At 54.1% G+C, this 18,624-nt stretch overlaps 31 non-coding genes across 31 annotated transcripts; all 31 read right to left on the bottom strand.

Moving 5' to 3' along the window:
- Positions 1–192: 192 nt before the first annotated feature.
- On the bottom strand, positions 193–274 carry Trnal-uag (transfer RNA leucine (anticodon UAG)). Its single transcript has one exon. It is a non-coding gene; the product is annotated as a tRNA-Leu (tRNA).
- A 736-nt stretch (positions 275–1,010) lies between these two features.
- On the bottom strand, positions 1,011–1,082 carry Trnah-gug (transfer RNA histidin (anticodon GUG)). Its single transcript has one exon. It is a non-coding gene; the product is annotated as a tRNA-His (tRNA).
- A 380-nt stretch (positions 1,083–1,462) lies between these two features.
- Trnae-cuc (transfer RNA glutamic acid (anticodon CUC)) lies at positions 1,463–1,534 on the bottom strand. Its single transcript has one exon. It is a non-coding gene; the product is annotated as a tRNA-Glu (tRNA).
- A 445-nt stretch (positions 1,535–1,979) lies between these two features.
- Positions 1,980–2,061, bottom strand: Trnal-uag (transfer RNA leucine (anticodon UAG)). Its single transcript has one exon. It is a non-coding gene; the product is annotated as a tRNA-Leu (tRNA).
- A 736-nt stretch (positions 2,062–2,797) lies between these two features.
- On the bottom strand, positions 2,798–2,869 carry Trnah-gug (transfer RNA histidin (anticodon GUG)). The gene has a single exon. It is a non-coding gene; the product is annotated as a tRNA-His (tRNA).
- A 380-nt stretch (positions 2,870–3,249) lies between these two features.
- On the bottom strand, positions 3,250–3,321 carry Trnae-cuc (transfer RNA glutamic acid (anticodon CUC)). The gene has a single exon. It is a non-coding gene; the product is annotated as a tRNA-Glu (tRNA).
- Positions 3,322–3,766: 445 nt separating this feature from the next.
- Positions 3,767–3,848, bottom strand: Trnal-uag (transfer RNA leucine (anticodon UAG)). Its single transcript has one exon. It is a non-coding gene; the product is annotated as a tRNA-Leu (tRNA).
- A 736-nt stretch (positions 3,849–4,584) lies between these two features.
- Positions 4,585–4,656, bottom strand: Trnah-gug (transfer RNA histidin (anticodon GUG)). Its single transcript has one exon. It is a non-coding gene; the product is annotated as a tRNA-His (tRNA).
- A 380-nt stretch (positions 4,657–5,036) lies between these two features.
- Trnae-cuc (transfer RNA glutamic acid (anticodon CUC)) lies at positions 5,037–5,108 on the bottom strand. Its single transcript has one exon. It is a non-coding gene; the product is annotated as a tRNA-Glu (tRNA).
- A 445-nt stretch (positions 5,109–5,553) lies between these two features.
- Positions 5,554–5,635, bottom strand: Trnal-uag (transfer RNA leucine (anticodon UAG)). The gene has a single exon. It is a non-coding gene; the product is annotated as a tRNA-Leu (tRNA).
- A 736-nt stretch (positions 5,636–6,371) lies between these two features.
- Positions 6,372–6,443, bottom strand: Trnah-gug (transfer RNA histidin (anticodon GUG)). Its single transcript has one exon. It is a non-coding gene; the product is annotated as a tRNA-His (tRNA).
- A 380-nt stretch (positions 6,444–6,823) lies between these two features.
- Trnae-cuc (transfer RNA glutamic acid (anticodon CUC)) lies at positions 6,824–6,895 on the bottom strand. Its single transcript has one exon. It is a non-coding gene; the product is annotated as a tRNA-Glu (tRNA).
- A 445-nt stretch (positions 6,896–7,340) lies between these two features.
- On the bottom strand, positions 7,341–7,422 carry Trnal-uag (transfer RNA leucine (anticodon UAG)). Its single transcript has one exon. It is a non-coding gene; the product is annotated as a tRNA-Leu (tRNA).
- A 736-nt stretch (positions 7,423–8,158) lies between these two features.
- On the bottom strand, positions 8,159–8,230 carry Trnah-gug (transfer RNA histidin (anticodon GUG)). Its single transcript has one exon. It is a non-coding gene; the product is annotated as a tRNA-His (tRNA).
- Positions 8,231–8,610: 380 nt separating this feature from the next.
- Positions 8,611–8,682, bottom strand: Trnae-cuc (transfer RNA glutamic acid (anticodon CUC)). Its single transcript has one exon. It is a non-coding gene; the product is annotated as a tRNA-Glu (tRNA).
- Positions 8,683–9,127: 445 nt separating this feature from the next.
- On the bottom strand, positions 9,128–9,209 carry Trnal-uag (transfer RNA leucine (anticodon UAG)). The gene has a single exon. It is a non-coding gene; the product is annotated as a tRNA-Leu (tRNA).
- Positions 9,210–9,945: 736 nt separating this feature from the next.
- Trnah-gug (transfer RNA histidin (anticodon GUG)) lies at positions 9,946–10,017 on the bottom strand. Its single transcript has one exon. It is a non-coding gene; the product is annotated as a tRNA-His (tRNA).
- A 380-nt stretch (positions 10,018–10,397) lies between these two features.
- Trnae-cuc (transfer RNA glutamic acid (anticodon CUC)) lies at positions 10,398–10,469 on the bottom strand. The gene has a single exon. It is a non-coding gene; the product is annotated as a tRNA-Glu (tRNA).
- Positions 10,470–10,914: 445 nt separating this feature from the next.
- Positions 10,915–10,996, bottom strand: Trnal-uag (transfer RNA leucine (anticodon UAG)). The gene has a single exon. It is a non-coding gene; the product is annotated as a tRNA-Leu (tRNA).
- Positions 10,997–11,732: 736 nt separating this feature from the next.
- On the bottom strand, positions 11,733–11,804 carry Trnah-gug (transfer RNA histidin (anticodon GUG)). Its single transcript has one exon. It is a non-coding gene; the product is annotated as a tRNA-His (tRNA).
- Positions 11,805–12,184: 380 nt separating this feature from the next.
- Positions 12,185–12,256, bottom strand: Trnae-cuc (transfer RNA glutamic acid (anticodon CUC)). The gene has a single exon. It is a non-coding gene; the product is annotated as a tRNA-Glu (tRNA).
- Positions 12,257–12,701: 445 nt separating this feature from the next.
- On the bottom strand, positions 12,702–12,783 carry Trnal-uag (transfer RNA leucine (anticodon UAG)). The gene has a single exon. It is a non-coding gene; the product is annotated as a tRNA-Leu (tRNA).
- A 736-nt stretch (positions 12,784–13,519) lies between these two features.
- Positions 13,520–13,591, bottom strand: Trnah-gug (transfer RNA histidin (anticodon GUG)). The gene has a single exon. It is a non-coding gene; the product is annotated as a tRNA-His (tRNA).
- Positions 13,592–13,971: 380 nt separating this feature from the next.
- On the bottom strand, positions 13,972–14,043 carry Trnae-cuc (transfer RNA glutamic acid (anticodon CUC)). Its single transcript has one exon. It is a non-coding gene; the product is annotated as a tRNA-Glu (tRNA).
- A 445-nt stretch (positions 14,044–14,488) lies between these two features.
- Trnal-uag (transfer RNA leucine (anticodon UAG)) lies at positions 14,489–14,570 on the bottom strand. The gene has a single exon. It is a non-coding gene; the product is annotated as a tRNA-Leu (tRNA).
- A 736-nt stretch (positions 14,571–15,306) lies between these two features.
- Trnah-gug (transfer RNA histidin (anticodon GUG)) lies at positions 15,307–15,378 on the bottom strand. The gene has a single exon. It is a non-coding gene; the product is annotated as a tRNA-His (tRNA).
- A 380-nt stretch (positions 15,379–15,758) lies between these two features.
- Trnae-cuc (transfer RNA glutamic acid (anticodon CUC)) lies at positions 15,759–15,830 on the bottom strand. Its single transcript has one exon. It is a non-coding gene; the product is annotated as a tRNA-Glu (tRNA).
- A 445-nt stretch (positions 15,831–16,275) lies between these two features.
- Trnal-uag (transfer RNA leucine (anticodon UAG)) lies at positions 16,276–16,357 on the bottom strand. Its single transcript has one exon. It is a non-coding gene; the product is annotated as a tRNA-Leu (tRNA).
- Positions 16,358–17,093: 736 nt separating this feature from the next.
- Trnah-gug (transfer RNA histidin (anticodon GUG)) lies at positions 17,094–17,165 on the bottom strand. The gene has a single exon. It is a non-coding gene; the product is annotated as a tRNA-His (tRNA).
- A 382-nt stretch (positions 17,166–17,547) lies between these two features.
- Positions 17,548–17,620, bottom strand: Trnae-cuc (transfer RNA glutamic acid (anticodon CUC)). The gene has a single exon. It is a non-coding gene; the product is annotated as a tRNA-Glu (tRNA).
- A 447-nt stretch (positions 17,621–18,067) lies between these two features.
- On the bottom strand, positions 18,068–18,149 carry Trnal-uag (transfer RNA leucine (anticodon UAG)). The gene has a single exon. It is a non-coding gene; the product is annotated as a tRNA-Leu (tRNA).
- Positions 18,150–18,624: the final 475 nt, after the last annotated feature.

Below are 18,624 nucleotides of genomic sequence, written 5' to 3'. Positions count from 1 at the left end.
CTGCCTTCGACACAGGAGACATTACACGCTTGGCAGCTGTGGGATTGGAACCCACGCCTCCGAAGAGAATGGTGCCTGACACCAGCGCCTTAGACCGCTCGGCCACGCTACCTACACAACACGCGCGTCACAAGAGCTGCGTCCTACCCCACGAGAACACACCGCAACGGCACAAAAATGAGACGTAAAAAGTGGCAACGGTGGGATTCGAACCCACGCCTCCGAAGAGACTGGTGCCTAAAACCAGCGCCTTAGACCGCTCGGCCACGTTACCGTTGCAGCAGCAGCGGCAAAACGTTTCCTTTGTACTACAAAGATCACTTCGAAATGGAAGTATCTTGGCATGTATTTCCACTGCTCTCCCACTGGAAGCGTCCCTTTAGGCCATCCACAGCAAGAAAAAGCCGTGCCCGCCGCATGGTAGCGACGCCACTTGTCTGTAGCTGTCGCAGTTAAGGAGACAGCGTCAAGAGACGTTTTCGTGCCGTGACCAGGTTTCGAACCTGGGCTTTCCGTAACCACTAAATTATCGTAGCTGTAACTGTCAGGCGGAGCTAGAATGCTCCATGTGTCAAACATATGTGAGCTCAAGGAGGTTACACTTGAAGAAAAAGCGGCAGGTTAACGCGATCACAGCGAAACCCCCGACAGCTACAGGACTCGAAACCGCGCCAACAGAGAGACTGGTGCCTTAAACCAGCGCCTTAAAGCGCTCGGCCACGCTACATGCGCTGCTTGGTGCGCCAGTGTTCCTAGCATTTGTACAAACAGTGCACGCCACAGCTTCCTGTTCTGCTGGGACTGGCTGCTCATCCATCGCACTTCAAACAACTGCCCTTTTCGACTACAGAGAGCAGCGGACGTCTGCGCTCTGGGAGGCGACATTACGTGTTGGGGATGAAGTGGTAGTGCAAACTGCGGCCTGCGGAACACGAGTGAAAAAAATCAAGAGAGTACTGTCATTTCGAGTACTCGTCATTGCAACGGCAGCAAGGCAAAACTTTCAAAATTGCCGTGACCAGGATTCGAACCTGGGTTATTGCGGCCACAACGCAATGTCCTAACCACTAGACGATCACGGCCATGGCCACGGAGGCGCCCGCGAAGGCAGCTGGCTGGAATGCAAGTGGCGATACCCAGCAAAGCCTAGGCCAAGGTGTACGCCACAGCAGTGTCAGACACGGTCTCCATCACATGTATACGAGCAAATGAACGTGCCTGCGCTGTCAGGACACTAACTACAGTGGTTAGCTGCATTCACCTCCGTGGCAATGTCTTGCAGTCCCCCAAGCCTCTTGACTACAGGTATGTGGCTGGATAACAAGTGGATAGACGCTTCATCTCTCTCGCCGTCAGGTGTTGCCGTGAATCATACTTAACGTAGCTTTCTGCACGCGTCAGCGTAGCGTCAGTCGAGCAAAGTCGAGACAAGTCGCATAAGAGGAGCAACAAAAACGCGCAATTCCGGTACCGGGAATCGAACCCGGGCCTCCTGGGTGAGAGCCAGGTATCCTAGCCACTAGACCACACCGGATAACGACGGCAGTGCTCTTTCCAGCGAACGCAGCAGCCACGCACGGTTAACTGACGACAACTGTAAAAAATCCACTCTCTCGCGTTATAGAACGGCGTGCTCCGGACGCATTTCGTGGAGACGAACGCCAGCAATGATGAGAGCAAAAGGTGCCTACAAATGCTGTCGTTGCACCACGCACTGTTCTACGACCATTCACCAAGCAGACGCTCACGCCTTGTTGTGCTGCTTCCTTTGCGGGCAATGAGTGCATCTGCCTTCGACACAGGAGACATTACACGCTTGGCAGCTGTGGGATTGGAACCCACGCCTCCGAAGAGAATGGTGCCTGACACCAGCGCCTTAGACCGCTCGGCCACGCTACCTACACAACACGCGCGTCACAAGAGCTGCGTCCTACCCCACGAGAACACACCGCAACGGCACAAAAATGAGACGTAAAAAGTGGCAACGGTGGGATTCGAACCCACGCCTCCGAAGAGACTGGTGCCTAAAACCAGCGCCTTAGACCGCTCGGCCACGTTACCGTTGCAGCAGCAGCGGCAAAACGTTTCCTTTGTACTACAAAGATCACTTCGAAATGGAAGTATCTTGGCATGTATTTCCACTGCTCTCCCACTGGAAGCGTCCCTTTAGGCCATCCACAGCAAGAAAAAGCCGTGCCCGCCGCATGGTAGCGACGCCACTTGTCTGTAGCTGTCGCAGTTAAGGAGACAGCGTCAAGAGACGTTTTCGTGCCGTGACCAGGTTTCGAACCTGGGCTTTCCGTAACCACTAAATTATCGTAGCTGTAACTGTCAGGCGGAGCTAGAATGCTCCATGTGTCAAACATATGTGAGCTCAAGGAGGTTACACTTGAAGAAAAAGCGGCAGGTTAACGCGATCACAGCGAAACCCCCGACAGCTACAGGACTCGAAACCGCGCCAACAGAGAGACTGGTGCCTTAAACCAGCGCCTTAAAGCGCTCGGCCACGCTACATGCGCTGCTTGGTGCGCCAGTGTTCCTAGCATTTGTACAAACAGTGCACGCCACAACTTCCTGTTCTGCTGGGACTGGCTGCTCATCCATCGCACTTCAAACAACTGCCCTTTTCGACTACAGAGAGCAGCGGACGTCTGCGCTCTGGGAGGCGACATTACGTGTTGGGGATGAAGTGGTAGTGCAAACTGCGGCCTGCGGAACACGAGTGAAAAAAATCAAGAGAGTACTGTCATTTCGAGTACTCGTCATTGCAACGGCAGCAAGGCAAAACTTTCAAAATTGCCGTGACCAGGATTCGAACCTGGGTTATTGCGGCCACAACGCAATGTCCTAACCACTAGACGATCACGGCCATGGCCACGGAGGCGCCCGCGAAGGCAGCTGGCTGGAATGCAAGTGGCGATACCCAGCAAAGCCTAGGCCAAGGTGTACGCCACAGCAGTGTCAGACACGGTCTCCATCACATGTATACGAGCAAATGAACGTGCCTGCGCTGTCAGGACACTAACTACAGTGGTTAGCTGCATTCACCTCCGTGGCAATGTCTTGCAGTCCCCCAAGCCTCTTGACTACAGGTATGTGGCTGGATAACAAGTGGATAGGCGCTTCATCTCTCTCGCCGTCAGGTGTTGCCGTGAATCATACTTAACGTAGCTTTCTGCACGCGTCAGCGTAGCGTCAGTCGAGCAAAGTCGAGACAAGTCGCATAAGAGGAGCAACAAAAACGCGCAATTCCGGTACCGGGAATCGAACCCGGGCCTCCTGGGTGAGAGCCAGGTATCCTAGCCACTAGACCACACCGGATAACGACGGCAGTGCTCTTTCCAGCGAACGCAGCAGCCACGCACGGTTAACTGACGACAACTGTAAAAAATCCACTCTCTCGCGTTATAGAACGGCGTGCTCCGGACGCATTTCGTGGAGACGAACGCCAGCAATGATGAGAGCAAAAGGTGCCTACAAATGCTGTCGTTGCACCACGCACTGTTCTACGACCATTCACCAAGCAGACGCTCACGCCTTGTTGTGCTGCTTCCTTTGCGGGCAATGAGTGCATCTGCCTTCGACACAGGAGACATTACACGCTTGGCAGCTGTGGGATTGGAACCCACGCCTCCGAAGAGAATGGTGCCTGACACCAGCGCCTTAGACCGCTCGGCCACGCTACCTACACAACACGCGCGTCACAAGAGCTGCGTCCTACCCCACGAGAACACACCGCAACGGCACAAAAATGAGACGTAAAAAGTGGCAACGGTGGGATTCGAACCCACGCCTCCGAAGAGACTGGTGCCTAAAACCAGCGCCTTAGACCGCTCGGCCACGTTACCGTTGCAGCAGCAGCGGCAAAACGTTTCCTTTGTACTACAAAGATCACTTCGAAATGGAAGTATCTTGGCATGTATTTCCACTGCTCTCCCACTGGAAGCGTCCCTTTAGGCCATCCACAGCAAGAAAAAGCCGTGCCCGCCGCATGGTAGCGACGCCACTTGTCTGTAGCTGTCGCAGTTAAGGAGACAGCGTCAAGAGACGTTTTCGTGCCGTGACCAGGTTTCGAACCTGGGCTTTCCGTAACCACTAAATTATCGTAGCTGTAACTGTCAGGCGGAGCTAGAATGCTCCATGTGTCAAACATATGTGAGCTCAAGGAGGTTACACTTGAAGAAAAAGCGGCAGGTTAACGCGATCACAGCGAAACCCCCGACAGCTACAGGACTCGAAACCGCGCCAACAGAGAGACTGGTGCCTTAAACCAGCGCCTTAAAGCGCTCGGCCACGCTACATGCGCTGCTTGGTGCGCCAGTGTTCCTAGCATTTGTACAAACAGTGCACGCCACAACTTCCTGTTCTGCTGGGACTGGCTGCTCATCCATCGCACTTCAAACAACTGCCCTTTTCGACTACAGAGAGCAGCGGACGTCTGCGCTCTGGGAGGCGACATTACGTGTTGGGGATGAAGTGGTAGTGCAAACTGCGGCCTGCGGAACACGAGTGAAAAAAATCAAGAGAGTACTGTCATTTCGAGTACTCGTCATTGCAACGGCAGCAAGGCAAAACTTTCAAAATTGCCGTGACCAGGATTCGAACCTGGGTTATTGCGGCCACAACGCAATGTCCTAACCACTAGACGATCACGGCCATGGCCACGGAGGCGCCCGCGAAGGCAGCTGGCTGGAATGCAAGTGGCGATACCCAGCAAAGCCTAGGCCAAGGTGTACGCCACAGCAGTGTCAGACACGGTCTCCATCACATGTATACGAGCAAATGAACGTGCCTGCGCTGTCAGGACACTAACTACAGTGGTTAGCTGCATTCACCTCCGTGGCAATGTCTTGCAGTCCCCCAAGCCTCTTGACTACAGGTATGTGGCTGGATAACAAGTGGATAGACGCTTCATCTCTCTCGCCGTCAGGTGTTGCCGTGAATCATACTTAACGTAGCTTTCTGCACGCGTCAGCGTAGCGTCAGTCGAGCAAAGTCGAGACAAGTCGCATAAGAGGAGCAACAAAAACGCGCAATTCCGGTACCGGGAATCGAACCCGGGCCTCCTGGGTGAGAGCCAGGTATCCTAGCCACTAGACCACACCGGATAACGACGGCAGTGCTCTTTCCAGCGAACGCAGCAGCCACGCACGGTTAACTGACGACAACTGTAAAAAATCCACTCTCTCGCGTTATAGAACGGCGTGCTCCGGACGCATTTCGTGGAGACGAACGCCAGCAATGATGAGAGCAAAAGGTGCCTACAAATGCTGTCGTTGCACCACGCACTGTTCTACGACCATTCACCAAGCAGACGCTCACGCCTTGTTGTGCTGCTTCCTTTGCGGGCAATGAGTGCATCTGCCTTCGACACAGGAGACATTACACGCTTGGCAGCTGTGGGATTGGAACCCACGCCTCCGAAGAGAATGGTGCCTGACACCAGCGCCTTAGACCGCTCGGCCACGCTACCTACACAACACGCGCGTCACAAGAGCTGCGTCCTACCCCACGAGAACACACCGCAACGGCACAAAAATGAGACGTAAAAAGTGGCAACGGTGGGATTCGAACCCACGCCTCCGAAGAGACTGGTGCCTAAAACCAGCGCCTTAGACCGCTCGGCCACGTTACCGTTGCAGCAGCAGCGGCAAAACGTTTCCTTTGTACTACAAAGATCACTTCGAAATGGAAGTATCTTGGCATGTATTTCCACTGCTCTCCCACTGGAAGCGTCCCTTTAGGCCATCCACAGCAAGAAAAAGCCGTGCCCGCCGCATGGTAGCGACGCCACTTGTCTGTAGCTGTCGCAGTTAAGGAGACAGCGTCAAGAGACGTTTTCGTGCCGTGACCAGGTTTCGAACCTGGGCTTTCCGTAACCACTAAATTATCGTAGCTGTAACTGTCAGGCGGAGCTAGAATGCTCCATGTGTCAAACATATGTGAGCTCAAGGAGGTTACACTTGAAGAAAAAGCGGCAGGTTAACGCGATCACAGCGAAACCCCCGACAGCTACAGGACTCGAAACCGCGCCAACAGAGAGACTGGTGCCTTAAACCAGCGCCTTAAAGCGCTCGGCCACGCTACATGCGCTGCTTGGTGCGCCAGTGTTCCTAGCATTTGTACAAACAGTGCACGCCACAACTTCCTGTTCTGCTGGGACTGGCTGCTCATCCATCGCACTTCAAACAACTGCCCTTTTCGACTACAGAGAGCAGCGGACGTCTGCGCTCTGGGAGGCGACATTACGTGTTGGGGATGAAGTGGTAGTGCAAACTGCGGCCTGCGGAACACGAGTGAAAAAAATCAAGAGAGTACTGTCATTTCGAGTACTCGTCATTGCAACGGCAGCAAGGCAAAACTTTCAAAATTGCCGTGACCAGGATTCGAACCTGGGTTATTGCGGCCACAACGCAATGTCCTAACCACTAGACGATCACGGCCATGGCCACGGAGGCGCCCGCGAAGGCAGCTGGCTGGAATGCAAGTGGCGATACCCAGCAAAGCCTAGGCCAAGGTGTACGCCACAGCAGTGTCAGACACGGTCTCCATCACATGTATACGAGCAAATGAACGTGCCTGCGCTGTCAGGACACTAACTACAGTGGTTAGCTGCATTCACCTCCGTGGCAATGTCTTGCAGTCCCCCAAGCCTCTTGACTACAGGTATGTGGCTGGATAACAAGTGGATAGACGCTTCATCTCTCTCGCCGTCAGGTGTTGCCGTGAATCATACTTAACGTAGCTTTCTGCACGCGTCAGCGTAGCGTCAGTCGAGCAAAGTCGAGACAAGTCGCATAAGAGGAGCAACAAAAACGCGCAATTCCGGTACTGGGAATCGAACCCGGGCCTCCTGGGTGAGAGCCAGGTATCCTAGCCACTAGACCACACCGGATAACGACGGCAGTGCTCTTTCCAGCGAACGCAGCAGCCACGCACGGTTAACTGACGACAACTGTAAAAAATCCACTCTCTCGCGTTATAGAACGGCGTGCTCCGGACGCATTTCGTGGAGACGAACGCCAGCAATGATGAGAGCAAAAGGTGCCTACAAATGCTGTCGTTGCACCACGCACTGTTCTACGACCATTCACCAAGCAGACGCTCACGCCTTGTTGTGCTGCTTCCTTTGCGGGCAATGAGTGCATCTGCCTTCGACACAGGAGACATTACACGCTTGGCAGCTGTGGGATTGGAACCCACGCCTCCGAAGAGAATGGTGCCTGACACCAGCGCCTTAGACCGCTCGGCCACGCTACCTACACAACACGCGCGTCACAAGAGCTGCGTCCTACCCCACGAGAACACACCGCAACGGCACAAAAATGAGACGTAAAAAGTGGCAACGGTGGGATTCGAACCCACGCCTCCGAAGAGACTGGTGCCTAAAACCAGCGCCTTAGACCGCTCGGCCACGTTACCGTTGCAGCAGCAGCGGCAAAACGTTTCCTTTGTACTACAAAGATCACTTCGAAATGGAAGTATCTTGGCATGTATTTCCACTGCTCTCCCACTGGAAGCGTCCCTTTAGGCCATCCACAGCAAGAAAAAGCCGTGCCCGCCGCATGGTAGCGACGCCACTTGTCTGTAGCTGTCGCAGTTAAGGAGACAGCGTCAAGAGACGTTTTCGTGCCGTGACCAGGTTTCGAACCTGGGCTTTCCGTAACCACTAAATTATCGTAGCTGTAACTGTCAGGCGGAGCTAGAATGCTCCATGTGTCAAACATATGTGAGCTCAAGGAGGTTACACTTGAAGAAAAAGCGGCAGGTTAACGCGATCACAGCGAAACCCCCGACAGCTACAGGACTCGAAACCGCGCCAACAGAGAGACTGGTGCCTTAAACCAGCGCCTTAAAGCGCTCGGCCACGCTACATGCGCTGCTTGGTGCGCCAGTGTTCCTAGCATTTGTACAAACAGTGCACGCCACAACTTCCTGTTCTGCTGGGACTGGCTGCTCATCCATCGCACTTCAAACAACTGCCCTTTTCGACTACAGAGAGCAGCGGACGTCTGCGCTCTGGGAGGCGACATTACGTGTTGGGGATGAAGTGGTAGTGCAAACTGCGGCCTGCGGAACACGAGTGAAAAAAATCAAGAGAGTACTGTCATTTCGAGTACTCGTCATTGCAACGGCAGCAAGGCAAAACTTTCAAAATTGCCGTGACCAGGATTCGAACCTGGGTTATTGCGGCCACAACGCAATGTCCTAACCACTAGACGATCACGGCCATGGCCACGGAGGCGCCCGCGAAGGCAGCTGGCTGGAATGCAAGTGGCGATACCCAGCAAAGCCTAGGCCAAGGTGTACGCCACAGCAGTGTCAGACACGGTCTCCATCACATGTATACGAGCAAATGAACGTGCCTGCGCTGTCAGGACACTAACTACAGTGGTTAGCTGCATTCACCTCCGTGGCAATGTCTTGCAGTCCCCCAAGCCTCTTGACTACAGGTATGTGGCTGGATAACAAGTGGATAGACGCTTCATCTCTCTCGCCGTCAGGTGTTGCCGTGAATCATACTTAACGTAGCTTTCTGCACGCGTCAGCGTAGCGTCAGTCGAGCAAAGTCGAGACAAGTCGCATAAGAGGAGCAACAAAAACGCGCAATTCCGGTACCGGGAATCGAACCCGGGCCTCCTGGGTGAGAGCCAGGTATCCTAGCCACTAGACCACACCGGATAACGACGGCAGTGCTCTTTCCAGCGAACGCAGCAGCCACGCACGGTTAACTGACGACAACTGTAAAAAATCCACTCTCTCGCGTTATAGAACGGCGTGCTCCGGACGCATTTCGTGGAGACGAACGCCAGCAATGATGAGAGCAAAAGGTGCCTACAAATGCTGTCGTTGCACCACGCACTGTTCTACGACCATTCACCAAGCAGACGCTCACGCCTTGTTGTGCTGCTTCCTTTGCGGGCAATGAGTGCATCTGCCTTCGACACAGGAGACATTACACGCTTGGCAGCTGTGGGATTGGAACCCACGCCTCCGAAGAGAATGGTGCCTGACACCAGCGCCTTAGACCGCTCGGCCACGCTACCTACACAACACGCGCGTCACAAGAGCTGCGTCCTACCCCACGAGAACACACCGCAACGGCACAAAAATGAGACGTAAAAAGTGGCAACGGTGGGATTCGAACCCACGCCTCCGAAGAGACTGGTGCCTAAAACCAGCGCCTTAGACCGCTCGGCCACGTTACCGTTGCAGCAGCAGCGGCAAAACGTTTCCTTTGTACTACAAAGATCACTTCGAAATGGAAGTATCTTGGCATGTATTTCCACTGCTCTCCCACTGGAAGCGTCCCTTTAGGCCATCCACAGCAAGAAAAAGCCGTGCCCGCCGCATGGTAGCGACGCCACTTGTCTGTAGCTGTCGCAGTTAAGGAGACAGCGTCAAGAGACGTTTTCGTGCCGTGACCAGGTTTCGAACCTGGGCTTTCCGTAACCACTAAATTATCGTAGCTGTAACTGTCAGGCGGAGCTAGAATGCTCCATGTGTCAAACATATGTGAGCTCAAGGAGGTTACACTTGAAGAAAAAGCGGCAGGTTAACGCGATCACAGCGAAACCCCCGACAGCTACAGGACTCGAAACCGCGCCAACAGAGAGACTGGTGCCTTAAACCAGCGCCTTAAAGCGCTCGGCCACGCTACATGCGCTGCTTGGTGCGCCAGTGTTCCTAGCATTTGTACAAACAGTGCACGCCACAGCTTCCTGTTCTGCTGGGACTGGCTGCTCATCCATCGCACTTCAAACAACTGCCCTTTTCGACTACAGAGAGCAGCGGACGTCTGCGCTCTGGGAGGCGACATTACGTGTTGGGGATGAAGTGGTAGTGCAAACTGCGGCCTGCGGAACACGAGTGAAAAAAATCAAGAGAGTACTGTCATTTCGAGTACTCGTCATTGCAACGGCAGCAAGGCAAAACTTTCAAAATTGCCGTGACCAGGATTCGAACCTGGGTTATTGCGGCCACAACGCAATGTCCTAACCACTAGACGATCACGGCCATGGCCACGGAGGCGCCCGCGAAGGCAGCTGGCTGGAATGCAAGTGGCGATACCCAGCAAAGCCTAGGCCAAGGTGTACGCCACAGCAGTGTCAGACACGGTCTCCATCACATGTATACGAGCAAATGAACGTGCCTGCGCTGTCAGGACACTAACTACAGTGGTTAGCTGCATTCACCTCCGTGGCAATGTCTTGCAGTCCCCCAAGCCTCTTGACTACAGGTATGTGGCTGGATAACAAGTGGATAGACGCTTCATCTCTCTCGCCGTCAGGTGTTGCCGTGAATCATACTTAACGTAGCTTTCTGCACGCGTCAGCGTAGCGTCAGTCGAGCAAAGTCGAGACAAGTCGCATAAGAGGAGCAACAAAAACGCGCAATTCCGGTACCGGGAATCGAACCCGGGCCTCCTGGGTGAGAGCCAGGTATCCTAGCCACTAGACCACACCGGATAACGACGGCAGTGCTCTTTCCAGCGAACGCAGCAGCCACGCACGGTTAACTGACGACAACTGTAAAAAATCCACTCTCTCGCGTTATAGAACGGCGTGCTCCGGACGCATTTCGTGGAGACGAACGCCAGCAATGATGAGAGCAAAAGGTGCCTACAAATGCTGTCGTTGCACCACGCACTGTTCTACGACCATTCACCAAGCAGACGCTCACGCCTTGTTGTGCTGCTTCCTTTGCGGGCAATGAGTGCATCTGCCTTCGACACAGGAGACATTACACGCTTGGCAGCTGTGGGATTGGAACCCACGCCTCCGAAGAGAATGGTGCCTGACACCAGCGCCTTAGACCGCTCGGCCACGCTACCTACACAACACGCGCGTCACAAGAGCTGCGTCCTACCCCACGAGAACACACCGCAACGGCACAAAAATGAGACGTAAAAAGTGGCAACGGTGGGATTCGAACCCACGCCTCCGAAGAGACTGGTGCCTAAAACCAGCGCCTTAGACCGCTCGGCCACGTTACCGTTGCAGCAGCAGCGGCAAAACGTTTCCTTTGTACTACAAAGATCACTTCGAAATGGAAGTATCTTGGCATGTATTTCCACTGCTCTCCCACTGGAAGCGTCCCTTTAGGCCATCCACAGCAAGAAAAAGCCGTGCCCGCCGCATGGTAGCGACGCCACTTGTCTGTAGCTGTCGCAGTTAAGGAGACAGCGTCAAGAGACGTTTTCGTGCCGTGACCAGGTTTCGAACCTGGGCTTTCCGTAACCACTAAATTATCGTAGCTGTAACTGTCAGGCGGAGCTAGAATGCTCCATGTGTCAAACATATGTGAGCTCAAGGAGGTTACACTTGAAGAAAAAGCGGCAGGTTAACGCGATCACAGCGAAACCCCCGACAGCTACAGGACTCGAAACCGCGCCAACAGAGAGACTGGTGCCTTAAACCAGCGCCTTAAAGCGCTCGGCCACGCTACATGCGCTGCTTGGTGCGCCAGTGTTCCTAGCATTTGTACAAACAGTGCACGCCACAGCTTCCTGTTCTGCTGGGACTGGCTGCTCATCCATCGCACTTCAAACAACTGCCCTTTTCGACTACAGAGAGCAGCGGACGTCTGCGCTCTGGGAGGCGACATTACGTGTTGGGGATGAAGTGGTAGTGCAAACTGCGGCCTGCGGAACACGAGTGAAAAAAATCAAGAGAGTACTGTCATTTCGAGTACTCGTCATTGCAACGGCAGCAAGGCAAAACTTTCAAAATTGCCGTGACCAGGATTCGAACCTGGGTTATTGCGGCCACAACGCAATGTCCTAACCACTAGACGATCACGGCCATGGCCACGGAGGCGCCCGCGAAGGCAGCTGGCTGGAATGCAAGTGGCGATACCCAGCAAAGCCTAGGCCAAGGTGTACGCCACAGCAGTGTCAGACACGGTCTCCATCACATGTATACGAGCAAATGAACGTGCCTGCGCTGTCAGGACACTAACTACAGTGGTTAGCTGCATTCACCTCCGTGGCAATGTCTTGCAGTCCCCCAAGCCTCTTGACTACAGGTATGTGGCTGGATAACAAGTGGATAGACGCTTCATCTCTCTCGCCGTCAGGTGTTGCCGTGAATCATACTTAACGTAGCTTTCTGCACGCGTCAGCGTAGCGTCAGTCGAGCAAAGTCGAGACAAGTCGCATAAGAGGAGCAACAAAAACGCGCAATTCCGGTACCGGGAATCGAACCCGGGCCTCCTGGGTGAGAGCCAGGTATCCTAGCCACTAGACCACACCGGATAACGACGGCAGTGCTCTTTCCAGCGAACGCAGCAGCCACGCACGGTTAACTGACGACAACTGTAAAAAATCCACTCTCTCGCGTTATAGAACGGCGTGCTCCGGACGCATTTCGTGGAGACGAACGCCAGCAATGATGAGAGCAAAAGGTGCCTACAAATGCTGTCGTTGCACCACGCACTGTTCTACGACCATTCACCAAGCAGACGCTCACGCCTTGTTGTGCTGCTTCCTTTGCGGGCAATGAGTGCATCTGCCTTCGACACAGGAGACATTACACGCTTGGCAGCTGTGGGATTGGAACCCACGCCTCCGAAGAGAATGGTGCCTGACACCAGCGCCTTAGACCGCTCGGCCACGCTACCTACACAACACGCGCGTCACAAGAGCTGCGTCCTACCCCACGAGAACACACCGCAACGGCACAAAAATGAGACGTAAAAAGTGGCAACGGTGGGATTCGAACCCACGCCTCCGAAGAGACTGGTGCCTAAAACCAGCGCCTTAGACCGCTCGGCCACGTTACCGTTGCAGCAGCAGCGGCAAAACGTTTCCTTTGTACTACAAAGATCACTTCGAAATGGAAGTATCTTGGCATGTATTTCCACTGCTCTCCCACTGGAAGCGTCCCTTTAGGCCATCCACAGCAAGAAAAAGCCGTGCCCGCCGCATGGTAGCGACGCCACTTGTCTGTAGCTGTCGCAGTTAAGGAGACAGCGTCAAGAGACGTTTTCGTGCCGTGACCAGGTTTCGAACCTGGGCTTTCCGTAACCACTAAATTATCGTAGCTGTAACTGTCAGGCGGAGCTAGAATGCTCCATGTGTCAAACATATGTGAGCTCAAGGAGGTTACACTTGAAGAAAAAGCGGCAGGTTAACGCGATCACAGCGAAACCCCCGACAGCTACAGGACTCGAAACCGCGCCAACAGAGAGACTGGTGCCTTAAACCAGCGCCTTAAAGCGCTCGGCCACGCTACATGCGCTGCTTGGTGCGCCAGTGTTCCTAGCATTTGTACAAACAGTGCACGCCACAGCTTCCTGTTCTGCTGGGACTGGCTGCTCATCCATCGCACTTCAAACAACTGCCCTTTTCGACTACAGAGAGCAGCGGACGTCTGCGCTCTGGGAGGCGACATTACGTGTTGGGGATGAAGTGGTAGTGCAAACTGCGGCCTGCGGAACACGAGTGAAAAAAATCAAGAGAGTACTGTCATTTCGAGTACTCGTCATTGCAACGGCAGCAAGGCAAAACTTTCAAAATTGCCGTGACCAGGATTCGAACCTGGGTTATTGCGGCCACAACGCAATGTCCTAACCACTAGACGATCACGGCCATGGCCACGGAGGCGCCCGCGAAGGCAGCTGGCTGGAATGCAAGTGGCGATACCCAGCAAAGCCTAGGCCAAGGTGTACGCCACAGCAGTGTCAGACACGGTCTCCATCACATGTATACGAGCAAATGAACGTGCCTGCGCTGTCAGGACACTAACTACAGTGGTTAGCTGCATTCACCTCCGTGGCAATGTCTTGCAGTCCCCCAAGCCTCTTGACTACAGGTATGTGGCTGGATAACAAGTGGATAGACGCTTCATCTCTCTCGCCGTCAGGTGTTGCCGTGAATCATACTTAACGTAGCTTTCTGCACGCGTCAGCGTAGCGTCAGTCGAGCAAAGTCGAGACAAGTCGCATAAGAGGAGCAACAAAAACGCGCAATTCCGGTACCGGGAATCGAACCCGGGCCTCCTGGGTGAGAGCCAGGTATCCTAGCCACTAGACCACACCGGATAACGACGGCAGTGCTCTTTCCAGCGAACGCAGCAGCCACGCACGGTTAACTGACGACAACTGTAAAAAATCCACTCTCTCGCGTTATAGAACGGCGTGCTCCGGACGCATTTCGTGGAGACGAACGCCAGCAATGATGAGAGCAAAAGGTGCCTACAAATGCTGTCGTTGCACCACGCACTGTTCTACGACCATTCACCAAGCAGACGCTCACGCCTTGTTGTGCTGCTTCCTTTGCGGGCAATGAGTGCATCTGCCTTCGACACAGGAGACATTACACGCTTGGCAGCTGTGGGATTGGAACCCACGCCTCCGAAGAGAATGGTGCCTGACACCAGCGCCTTAGACCGCTCGGCCACGCTACCTACACAACACGCGCGTCACAAGAGCTGCGTCCTACCCCACGAGAACACACCGCAACGGCACAAAAATGAGACGTAAAAAGTGGCAACGGTGGGATTCGAACCCACGCCTCCGAAGAGACTGGTGCCTAAAACCAGCGCCTTAGACCGCTCGGCCACGTTACCGTTGCAGCAGCAGCGGCAAAACGTTTCCTTTGTACTACAAAGATCACTTCGAAATGGAAGTATCTTGGCATGTATTTCCACTGCTCTCCCACTGGAAGCGTCCCTTTAGGCCATCCACAGCAAGAAAAAGCCGTGCCCGCCGCATGGTAGCGACGCCACTTGTCTGTAGCTGTCGCAGTTAAGGAGACAGCGTCAAGAGACGTTTTCGTGCCGTGACCAGGTTTCGAACCTGGGCTTTCCGTAACCACTAAATTATCGTAGCTGTAACTGTCAGGCGGAGCTAGAATGCTCCATGTGTCAAACATATGTGAGCTCAAGGAGGTTACACTTGAAGAAAAAGCGGCAGGTTAACGCGATCACAGCGAAACCCCCGACAGCTACAGGACTCGAAACCGCGCCAACAGAGAGACTGGTGCCTTAAACCAGCGCCTTAAAGCGCTCGGCCACGCTACATGCGCTGCTTGGTGCGCCAGTGTTCCTAGCATTTGTACAAACAGTGCACGCCACAGCTTCCTGTTCTGCTGGGACTGGCTGCTCATCCATCGCACTTCAAACAACTGCCCTTTTCGACTACAGAGAGCAGCGGACGTCTGCGCTCTGGGAGGCGACATTACGTGTTGGGGATGAAGTGGTAGTGCAAACTGCGGCCTGCGGAACACGAGTGAAAAAAATCAAGAGAGTACTGTCATTTCGAGTACTCGTCATTGCAACGGCAGCAAGGCAAAACTTTCAAAATTGCCGTGACCAGGATTCGAACCTGGGTTATTGCGGCCACAACGCAATGTCCTAACCACTAGACGATCACGGCCATGGCCACGGAGGCGCCCGCGAAGGCAGCTGGCTGGAATGCAAGTGGCGATACCCAGCAAAGCCTAGGCCAAGGTGTACGCCACAGCAGTGTCAGACACGGTCTCCATCACATGTATACGAGCAAATGAACGTGCCTGCGCTGTCAGGACACTAACTACAGTGGTTAGCTGCATTCACCTCCGTGGCAATGTCTTGCAGTCCCCCAAGCCTCTTGACTACAGGTATGTGGCTGGATAACAAGTGGATAGACGCTTCATCTCTCTCGCCGTCAGGTGTTGCCGTGAATCATACTTAACGTAGCTTTCTGCACGCGTCAGCGTAGCGTCAGTCGAGCAAAGTCGAGACAAGTCGCATAAGAGGAGCAACAAAAACGCGCAATTCCGGTACCGGGAATCGAACCCGGGCCTCCTGGGTGAGAGCCAGGTATCCTAGCCACTAGACCACACCGGATAACGACGGCAGTGCTCTTTCCAGCGAACGCAGCAGCCACGCACGGTTAACTGACGACAACTGTAAAAAATCCACTCTCTCGCGTTATAGAACGGCGTGCTCCGGACGCATTTCGTGGAGACGAACGCCAGCAATGATGAGAGCAAAAGGTGCCTACAAATGCTGTCGTTGCACCACGCACTGTTCTACGACCATTCACCAAGCAGACGCTCACGCCTTGTTGTGCTGCTTCCTTTGCGGGCAATGAGTGCATCTGCCTTCGACACAGGAGACATTACACGCTTGGCAGCTGTGGGATTGGAACCCACGCCTCCGAAGAGAATGGTGCCTGACACCAGCGCCTTAGACCGCTCGGCCACGCTACCTACACAACACGCGCGTCACAAGAGCTGCGTCCTACCCCACGAGAACACACCGCAACGGCACAAAAATGAGACGTAAAAAGTGGCAACGGTGGGATTCGAACCCACGCCTCCGAAGAGACTGGTGCCTAAAACCAGCGCCTTAGACCGCTCGGCCACGTTACCGTTGCAGCAGCAGCGGCAAAACGTTTCCTTTGTACTACAAAGATCACTTCGAAATGGAAGTATCTTGGCATGTATTTCCACTGCTCTCCCACTGGAAGCGTCCCTTTAGGCCATCCACAGCAAGAAAAAGCCGTGCCCGCCGCATGGTAGCGACGCCACTTGTCTGTAGCTGTCGCAGTTAAGGAGACAGCGTCAAGAGACGTTTTCGTGCCGTGACCAGGTTTCGAACCTGGGCTTTCCGTAACCACTAAATTATCGTAGCTGTAACTGTCAGGCGGAGCTAGAATGCTCCATGTGTCAAACATATGTGAGCTCAAGGAGGTTACACTTGAAGAAAAAGCGGCAGGTTAACGCGATCACAGCGAAACCCCCGACAGCTACAGGACTCGAAACCGCGCCAACAGAGAGACTGGTGCCTTAAACCAGCGCCTTAAAGCGCTCGGCCACGCTACATGCGCTGCTTGGTGCGCCAGTGTTCCTAGCATTTGTACAAACAGTGCACGCCACAGCTTCCTGTTCTGCTGGGACTGGCTGCTCATCCATCGCACTTCAAACAACTGCCCTTTTCGACTACAGAGAGCAGCGGACGTCTGCGCTCTGGGAGGCGACATTACGTGTTGGGGATGAAGTGGTAGTGCAAACTGCGGCCTGCGGAACACGAGTGAAAAAAATCAAGAGAGTACTGTCATTTCGAGTACTCGTCATTGCAACGGCAGCAAGGCAAAACTTTCAAAATTGCCGTGACCAGGATTCGAACCTGGGTTATTGCGGCCACAACGCAATGTCCTAACCACTAGACGATCACGGCCATGGCCACGGAGGCGCCCGCGAAGGCAGCTGGCTGGAATGCAAGTGGCGATACCCAGCAAAGCCTAGGCCAAGGTGTACGCCACAGCAGTGTCAGACACGGTCTCCATCACATGTATACGAGCAAATGAACGTGCCTGCGCTGTCAGGACACTAACTACAGTGGTTAGCATGCATTCACCTCCGTGGCAATGTCTTGCAGTCCCCCAAGCCTCTTGACTACAGGTATGTGGCTGGATAACAAGTGGATAGACGCTTCATCTCTCTCGCCGTCAGGTGTTGCCGTGAATCATACTTAACGTAGCTTTCTGCACGCGTCAGCGTAGCGTCAGTCGAGCAAAGTCGAGACAAGTCGCATAAGAGTGAGCAACAAAAACGCGCAATTCCGGGTACCGGGAATCGAACCCGGGCCTCCTGGGTGAGAGCCAAGTATCCTAGCCACTAGACCACACCGGATAACGACGGCAGTGCTCTTTCCAGCGAACGCAGCAGCCACGCACGGTTAACTGACGACAACTGTAAAAAATCCACTCTCTCGCGTTATAGAACGGCGTGCTCCGGACGCATTTCGTGGAGACGAACGCCAGCAATGATGAGAGCAAAAGGTGCCTACAAATGCTGTCGTTGCACCACGCACTGTTCTACGACCATTTCACCAAGCAGACGCTCACGCCTTGTTGTGCTGCTTCCTTTGCGGGCAATGAGTGCATCTGCCTTCGACACAGGAGACATTACACGCTTGGCAGCTGTGGGATTGGAACCCACGCCCTCCGAAGAGAATGGTGCCTGACACCAGCGCCTTAGACCGCTCGGCCACGCTACCTACACAACACGCGCGTCACAAGAGCTGCGTCCTACCCCACGAGAACACACCGCAACGGCACAAAAATGAGACGTAAAAAGTGGCAACGGTGGGATTCGAACCCACGCCTCCGAAGAGACTGGTGCCTAAAACCAGCGCCTTAGACCGCTCGGCCACGTTACCGTTGCAGCAGCAGCGGCAAAACGTTTCCTTTGTACTACAAAGATCACTTCGAAATGGAAGTATCTTGGCATGTATTTCCACTGCTCTCCCACTGGAAGCGTCCCTTTAGGCCATCCACAGCAAGAAAAAGCCGTGCCCGCGCATGGTAAGCGACGCCACTTGTCTGTAGCTGTCGCAGTTAAGGAGACAGCGTCAAGAGACGTTTTCGTGCCGTGACCAGGTTTCGAACCTGGGCTTTCCGATAACCACTAAATATCGTAGCTGTAACTGTCAGGCGGAGCTAGAATGCTCCATGTGTCAAACATATGTGAGCTCAAGGAGGTTACACTTGAAGAAAAAGCGGCAGGTTAACGCGATCACAGCGAAAACCCCCGACAGCTACAGGACTCGAAACCGCGCCAACAGAGAGACTGGTGCCTTAAACCAGCGCCTTAAAGCGCTCGCCACGCTACATGCGCTGCTTGGTGCGCCAGTG

This window comes from Schistocerca serialis, unplaced genomic scaffold, assembly GCF_023864345.2.
Source record: "Schistocerca serialis cubense isolate TAMUIC-IGC-003099 unplaced genomic scaffold, iqSchSeri2.2 HiC_scaffold_612, whole genome shotgun sequence".
Lineage (NCBI taxonomy): Eukaryota > Metazoa > Arthropoda > Insecta > Orthoptera > Acrididae > Schistocerca > Schistocerca serialis.
The sequence above is the reverse complement of the archived record's forward strand: the minus strand, read 5'-3'. Positions and strand labels throughout refer to the sequence as shown.